This window comes from Ranitomeya variabilis, chromosome 3 (assembly GCF_051348905.1).
Source record: "Ranitomeya variabilis isolate aRanVar5 chromosome 3, aRanVar5.hap1, whole genome shotgun sequence".
Classification (NCBI taxonomy): domain Eukaryota; kingdom Metazoa; phylum Chordata; class Amphibia; order Anura; family Dendrobatidae; genus Ranitomeya; species Ranitomeya variabilis.
Genome location: NC_135234.1, coordinates 393617176 through 393625083, shown reverse-complemented (window position 1 = coordinate 393625083; position 7908 = coordinate 393617176).

Below are 7908 nucleotides of genomic sequence, written 5' to 3'. Positions count from 1 at the left end.
GCCATGTGGACTTCATCCGTTTCATGAACAATCTTCCTGGCGGCAGCCCCTGGGGTTGTGAGGACTATCATCTCCTCTTCGGAAGAGAAGTCGATACTCATGGCCTCTAGAGACATGCACTTGGTACAGCTCATCTTCAGCACGGCAAGTAAGACGTCCTCCCTCATGAAATGCTGGAAGCAAAATGGCACCGGCGAGTCACTTTCAGTGCGCTTCCTGCCCAATAGGCGTCGCCCTTCTAGGGATCGCACCAATGATGCAGCCGACACCTCCACTCTAAGGCTGCCGTCACACTTGCAGTATTTGGTCAGTATTTTACATCAGTATTTGTAAGCCAAAACCAGGAGTGGGTGATAAATGCAGAAGTGGTGCATATGTTTCTATTATACTTTTCCTCTAATTGTTCCACTCCTGGTTTTGGCTTACAAATACTGATGTAAAATACTGACACAATACTGCTAGTGTGACGGCAGCCTAAAGGTACCGTCACATTAAGCGACGCTGCAGCGATAGCGACAACGATGCCGATCGCTGCAGCGTCGCTGTTTGATCGCTGGAGAGCTGTCACACAGACCGCTCTCCAGCGACCAACGATGCCGAGGTCCCCGGGTAACCAGGGTAAACATCGGGTTGCTAAGCGCAGGGCCGCGCTTAGTAACCCGATGTTTACCCTGGTTACCAGCGTAAAAGTAAAAAAAACAAACAGTACATGCTCACCTGCGCGTCTCCCAGCGTCTGCTTCCTGACACTGACTGAGCTCCGGCCCTAACAGCAGAGCGGTGACGTCACCGCTGTGCTTTCACTTTCACTTTAGGGCCGGATCTCAGTCAGAGCAGGAAGCAGACGCTGGGAGACGCGCAGGTGAGCATGTACTGTTTGTTTTTTTTACTTTTACGCTGGTAACCAGGGTAAACATCGGGTTACTAAGCGCGGCCCTGCGCTTAGTAACCCGATGTTTACCCTGGTTACCAGTGTAAAACATCGCTGGTATCGTTGCTTTTGGTGTCAAACACAACGATACACGGCGATCGGACGACCAAATAAAGTTCTGGACTTTATTCAGCGACCAGCGACATCACAGCAGGATCCTGATCGCTGCTGCGTGTCAAACTAAACGATATCGCTAGCGAGGACGCTGCAACGTCACGGATCGCTAGCGATATCGTTTAGTGTGAAGGTACCTTAACTCTAATCTAACCCCTCCCAAACTGTGAGCTAATCCCAACTCTATTAATTATCTAATCCCTAGCGTAGTGTAAACTATATCCCTATCTACTGTTTGGTTCCCCTAGTGGACTGACCTCCAGCATTCCCAGGGATGCTCTAAGGCATAACCTATAGGAGAACTGAACATACAACTCTGGCCATAGGGATAAAATATAACATTACTTTTTATCAAACAAATACATAAAACTTCCCAACAGTTCCTTTGTTTCCACGACATCTTAAATCCCAGCTTCCCCCCTACAATATCATAAAACATATTTGGACCCCATGTTGTGCTCCGTGTTGACCTATGACATGCTCTCTTCTCCAGATTTTAGTTTTTTTTAATACATTTGTGAAATTTTACTCCAGTGTGCTCCTTGACAGCTATCTCTGTATGCACACCTATACGAGGATGACTGTCAGTCATTAAATAGGACCATCTGATTGCAACATTCAGAATGAGCGGAGATTTTAATGGATGAAATACAAGTTAGACCATGTCTAGATGGGCATATATCATGGTTCTTATATGGACCGGCATGATTGAACTGTTCGTGGGTCTCACTACCCGAACTTACAGCCTCATAAACACATGACACATATGAGGCTTTAACCGAAGTCATACCCTTCTGAATACGACCTTACCTTGAATATCTTCCCAGAAACCTAGACTCAGCTCCCTCCTACTACATGTCATTCTTTTGGCAATTAGTAACGGGGACAATAAGTTACTATTGGTTAGGATGGATGAATGGTGACATGAAGAAATTTGTGCCAACATTAACGAGTTAAATTGTTTTGTATATAGGTAAATAACAATCTGCTATTATCAGTAAGAGATGCAGTTAAGTAAGTTGTTGGGTGGAGATGTGACTCTCAAATAATCATGTGAAGACACCAGGAGTCAGGAAGCAAAAGGAAATGGATTTTAGTGAAAGTAGAGAAGAATAGGCCAAGCAAAATAGAGTGCGGTCAGGTGAAAAAACAAGGTTAACAGGCTGTAGTGCCACTCGAATGGGGAAGTTTTCCACTCATGTTATCAGGTCAACAGAACTTATTTCTGAAATGTGTTTAAACGTATCTGAAATTGATATTAATCTTCTGAAAATCCAACAGTGGAAAGATTGTTTCTCATAGGAAAGATCTGCTTGTGTTTGCTCAATAGGTTTATTAGGAATGTACTGGATTGTTGACCAGAATCTGGCCAGAGAATCCAAGTTCAACCAGGAAAACGTCAGTATGAACTTTGCATATTTTCCCTGTGCAGGTTACTCATTAACGGTATAGTCTGAAAATAACATTTGGTTTAAATTAAGTTTTACTATACACATAATATACATTAAAAAAGGTAATGTTTACTCACTTTGCCTTGTCAAACTATATGTTAAAACAAAATCCTGAAATCTTGCAGTTTTCACACTGGCCACTAAGGCTCATAATAGGCTCATAATAGGCTGGTGGAGCGCCCCCACTGCCGCAGGGCCGAGGGGTACCCGGTACCGGGCCTCTGAGTCTCTGCTCTGGGGTTGTCACGGTGGCTAGGCCCGGTCCGTGACCCTGCCGAGGGGCGCACAGTGTAGAGATGTGATGGGTAGATGAGGTTAGTGGTGCAGTGCAGTAAATAACGAGGACACCAGGTTGCAGTCTCTTTACCTCTTTACTGAAGATCTCTGGGTCCTCAGTCCAGAATCTGGATAACCAGGCTGCGCAAGTCCGGCCGGTCCAATGGCACCTCCAGAGTTCTCTTAGCAGGTGGAAATCTGTGCCTTCCTTCTAGCGCTATGTGTTGCGGTCCTTCCCTGCTGTGCTTACAGAAAGTCCCCACAACTGTTGTGTCTGTTTCTTAAGTTCCCTCACAACTCGATTAGATGATGTTCTGCTAATCCTCCGTCCCTCCCTGGTGTTCTGGTTGGGACGGCACCCGTTTGACGGGTAGGCTCGGAGCTCTTCCGGGACCCTAGAGTCGCCCCTCTCCACAAGTTGCCCCCCCAAGACTGCATAGGTGATATAAGTGAGACAGCCCGCCTTAGACTGACTGTCCTGCCGCTGTTTAGAGTATCGCTTGAAGCTGGATGTTGTAATACTCCCTCGGCGTTCCGGCCACCGGTAGTGCGCCTCAGTAGGGTGTTGCTTCGGTCTTACAGCACGACCCCTACTGGTATTCTCCTTATTGCCTTGATCTCGTTTCTCACTCAGCACAATCTATCTCGCTTCTGGTCCTTCCTTGGGCACCGCCGCTATCCTGAGCAGGCACGGTCCCGTTACGTTCGTTCAAGTTGCCAAGCCTCTGTCAGGATCCCACCCCTGACAGAGACCCTACTGTATCTTCCCCCACAACACCCTCTGCCACAAGGTGTTGCCTGGTTCCAACCCAGTCAGCTTTCTGATCTAACTTCCTGTTTGACCCCCAGTTTACCCACTATGGTGGGGAGTGGCCTAGTGAATAGAACCCTTAGCTCCCCCCGGAGGCCCGGCTGTGAAATGTATTGGTGTCTGTGATACCTGATCAGATGAACTCCTTCAGTGCCATCAGACGCACCATAGCTCCCCATAGTGGTGGAGCCACAGTACTGCAACGACCAGGACTCTGGGGCACTGCACTCCCCCCTGGTTAAACACAGTACTCTGGGACTGAGAAGAAAACAACAATACAAGTTAGCAAAAAGACATACAGTTTTGTTGAGTGCAATAACAATAAGTATATTTAAACAGAGCTTCCCTTTATGGGAGGTGAGGACGCTTGAACATTACAAACATGGTTAAATATCATAGCAACATGCTATAAATAACTTTCTTTTACCCAACCGGGTATTCTACTAAGTGCAAAATTGTTGAACAATAATTTAACATTGCCTTTAAGGACGTACACTCTGAATCCGCTAAAGACCTTCTTATAATCACATTATAAGGCAATTTTACTTTTACATTCTCCTTCTTTAAATCTGCAGGACCGCCTGTCCCAACGGCACCAGACCTACTGCCTCTCCTTTCTATGCAGGACCGCCCTGTTCAGCCCGGGCCTACTGCCCTTCCACCACTATACACAGTATAGAACATAACATTACTTTCAGTTTAAGAGCACTGAGCCATTTCTATATGGCTCCTAGGAGGACTCAGGGTTCACCTTCTGTCCTCGTTGTCTTTCAACATTATCAAACATTTTCTATAGAACATTAAACCTTCTCATTATTTTTCTTACTGACATGTATGCTGGGCACTACGTCTACCCCTACGGGCCCACTGCATCCTTCTTCTAGCTTTCACTTTCTTTCAGGGAACATCATCAGCATTTCTTTACAATTAATTAGCTGGATACATATAACTTTCTCACATAAACATTATCATCACTTTCTCTTTATCAAAACATTATTGCTATCTCTCAGTCTTAAAGCAATACTATTCTCCAAGTGCAACACATGAATGTCCCCTTTAAGAGGGGACCAAGTCTCTATGAGGTAGCATGTCTTCTCAAGCTACCAGTCCGTACTCAACAAAGGCTCCGGTGTGGTATCTTCACAAAGAGTCTCTTGTTAAGTAAAACCAGTAGGGAGCACCTTTAAGAAGGTGCAAACTATTTACAGAGAGTTTGTATCATGCACTGTTCATGATTCCAGCAGTTCTTTCAGTAATGAATAAACAGGAAACAAAACAAAAAGCAGAAGAAGGGATCCCGGGTAAACAAAGGGATCCCTTTAAGAATAACCCAGGTCGGGTTTAAAGTAGCAAAAAGCAGGGAAACAAACAGTTAACTATGTACAGTTTCAGGTTTCCGAGGTTTAGTTGGACGGCTTCCAGGGCTGCACCGGGCACTTAACCCCTCTTGGCCTGGGAAAAGTGAGGTCCAGGGTTACACCCAGTGCTGGACAAACGCCGTTAATCCGTCTTTCATGTACAGTCAAATCATGCGCAGCAATGGAGGTCTGCGCAGCTTGAGTATGGGCATTTGCTGCAGCAGAGGTAGCGGCTGCTGCAAGATCAGTCACTGGAACGGAGTCAGCAGTTGTGGCACTAGCAGTCACTGGAGTGGTGTCGGTCGTCAGGGCAGGGTCGTCCTTCATACCTGCTTCAGATGCGGTCCCTCCGGTGCCGGTCTGCTCTGCCTCCGCTGGGGTCTGGAATGCTGGCTGCAGGGCCTCGTGCTGCGACGTTGTCATCTCTGCCCGCAGCATCTCGCTTTCCAGCTTCGGAGCGCTGGGACTTCTTTCCTGCTCCGGACCAGATGAGGCTGCCGACAGATGTCTGGTGAGGCTCCTGATGATGGCCTTCTTCCACCCGGCCTCAGTGCTCAGCTGCGTCCGCCGGGGTCGGTCGCTGAGCTCGTCCACTCTGGCCTGCAGGAATTCAGAATCAGCGGTGGAGGCCTGGTTGCGGTGCCCCTCCGGATGGCTGGGGGAGTCCTCTGCTCCGACCCCACGCTCCGGCTCCGGGCGGCTCGCCATGGCGTCCTCCATGTCGCTCACTTCTTCTTCCTGGTCCTTTTCCCGCTCTCTCCTTCGTGGGCGGTTTCGCTTTCGTTGTTTCCGCCCTCCATTGAGGATGAGGAGGCGGATCTCGGCTGCTGACAGACACGTCCTCAAGGGGCAGAAATACTTAGACTGGGCGGCCATTGTCTTTCACGCCCTTCAGCTTGTTTACGCCCACTTCCACGCCCTTCTACTTCTCCTGCGCTCCTCTTAGCGCTGTAATGGCGGCGGTTTTGGCGGGAACTTCTGGCGGCAAGTGGCAATACACAGTCTTTGCAACAAGTCACAGTGCAAGCACAGTAAATCACAGTTCCAAGGCACACATGACCTGATTCTTCAGGCTTAAGTAGATCCTGTTCGTGACGCCAAAATTGGAGCGCCCCCACTGCCGCAAGGCCGAGGGGTACCCGGTACCGGGCCTCTGAGTCTCTGCTCTGGGGTTGTCATGGTGGCTAGGCCCGGTCCGTGACCCTGCCGAGGGGCGCACAGTGTAGAGATGTGATGGGTAGATGAGGTTAGTGGTGCAGTGCAGTAAATAACGAGGACACCAGGTTGCATTCTCTTTACCTCTTTACTGAAGATCTCTGGGTCCTCAGTCCAGAATCTGGATAACCAGGCTGCGCAAGTCCGGCCGGTCCAATGGCACCTCCAGAGTTCTCTTAGCAGGTGGAAATCTGTGCCTTCTGTTGTGAATTTGGATTCTGGGCTCCCCCGGTGGCTACTGGTGGAATTGAACTGGTGTCTTCATCTTCTCTGTTCACCTGTTCCCATCAAGATGTGGGAGTCGCTATATAACCTTGCTGCTCTGTTAGTTGCTTGCCGGTCAACAATGTTATCAGAAGCCTCTCTGTGCTTGTTCCTGCTCCTAGACAACTACTAGATAAGTTGGACTTTTGTCCATGTTTGTTTTTGCATTTTTGTTCCAGTTCACAGCTGTAGTTTCGTTACTGTGTCTGGAAAGCTCTTGCGAACAGGAATTGCCACTCTGGTGTTATGAGTTAATGCCAGAGTTTTAAAGTAATTTCTGGATGGTGTTTTGATAGGGTTTTTAGCTGACCATGAAAGTGTCCTTTCTGTCTTCTGCTATGTAGTAAGTGGACCTCAAATTTGCTAAACCTATTTTCATACTACGTTTGTTATTTCATCTTGATTCACCGCCAATACATGTGGGGGGCCTCTGTCTCCTTTCGGGGTATTTCTCTAGAGGTGAGCTAGGACTAATATTTTCCTCTGCTAGTTTTATTTAGTCCTCCGGCTGGTGCTGGGCATCTAGAATCAACGTAGGCATGCTACCCGGCCACTGCTAGTTGTGCGTTAGGTTTAGTTCATGGTCAGCTCAGTTTCCATCTTCCAAGAGCTAGTTCCTATATATGCTGATGCTATGATCTCTTGCCATTGAGATCATGACAGTTTGACCGGCCCACTAAAGGGTTAAAATCCTTGGCTGAGAAAGGAGAGAAATAAGTAGTCTGCTGAAATTTTTTTTTTTTTTTTTTCTCTCTCCTTTGAATGGCTCTGTGTTCACCTGTTTGCAATGGATCTTCAGAGTGTAACTGCAGGTTTGAATAATCTCGCCACGAAGGTACAAAATTTGCAAGATTTAGTTTGTCATGCACCTGTATCTGAGCCGAGAATTCCTTTGCCGGAATTTTTCTCGGGGAATAGATCTGGGTTTCAGAATTTTCGAAATAATTGCAAATTATTTTTGTCCCTGAAATCTCGCTCTGCCGGAGATCCTGCACAGCAGGTCAGGATTGTGATTTCCTTGCTCCGGGGCGACCCTCAAGACTGGGCTTTTTCATTGACACCAGGGGATCCTGCGTTGCTCAATGTGGATGCGTTTTTTCTGGCCTTGGGGTTGCTTTATGACGAACCTCATTTGGAGCTTCAGGCAGAAAAAACTTTGATGTCCCTATCTCAGGGGCAAGATGAAGCGGAAATTTACTGCCAAAGATTCCGTAAATGGTCTGTGCTTACTCAGTGGAATGAGTGCGCCCTGGCGGCGACTTTCAGAGAGGGTCTCTCTGATGCCATTAAGGATGTTATGGTGGGGTTCCCTGTGCCTGCGGGTCTGAATGAGTCCATGACAATGGCTATTCAGATCGATAGGCGTTTGCGGGAGCGCAAACCAGTGCACCATCTGGCGGTGTCCACTGAGAAATCGCCAGAGAGTATGCAGTGTGATAGAATTCTGTCCCGAAGCGAGCGGCAGAATTTTAGACGGAAAAATGGGTTG